We start from the raw sequence: 565 nt of genomic DNA, 5'->3' as shown, positions 1-565 counted from the left end.
GCCAGGCCTAAGGGAAGCCCGTGGCGGGTGCAGTACCCAGGCGGGGAGTGGAGGTGGTGCTGGAGGAGGGACGGCTGGGTCTGCTGTGGAGCAGTGGTGTGTGTGTGGCCCCCTGCCCCGCACTTCGGGAAGCGCCGGCTTGTCCCTTGCCCTCGGCTTTTGACTGTACAAAAACATTTTTTTTAAAGAATTTTTTCCTGTTTCAAGACAAATCAAGTCCAAATCCGTGAGTCAGTCCAGAACCATAAGTGAGCCTAGTACCGGCAAACATCCTCCACCCCCACTACAGGCTTCAGATATTTCCAGTGTCTTTTGGTGGCTATCCCACTTGCAGGCCCAAGCCCAGAGACTTGAGATTCAGGTGCCCCCAAGTTTTGCCTGCCCTCAGCCATAGGGCCACAGGAGCAGGTTAGGGAGGAGCCTCCAGTTGCCATAAAAATGGGCATTGAGGCCCAGCACCTCAGCAAGTACTAAACCACAGCAGAAGAACAGTTATCCCCAGGAGGGCTTATGGAAAACTGCCTTCTTGGACCCTGAGACATGGTGTTTCGCCTGCCACGTAAGA

The sequence above is a fragment of the Gavialis gangeticus genome, unplaced genomic scaffold (assembly GCF_001723915.1).
Source record: "Gavialis gangeticus isolate Ggan-Ray unplaced genomic scaffold, GavGan_comp1, whole genome shotgun sequence".
NCBI classification, from domain to species: Eukaryota; Metazoa; Chordata; order Crocodylia; family Gavialidae; genus Gavialis; species Gavialis gangeticus.
The sequence above is the reverse complement of the archived record's forward strand: the minus strand, read 5'-3'. Positions refer to the sequence as shown.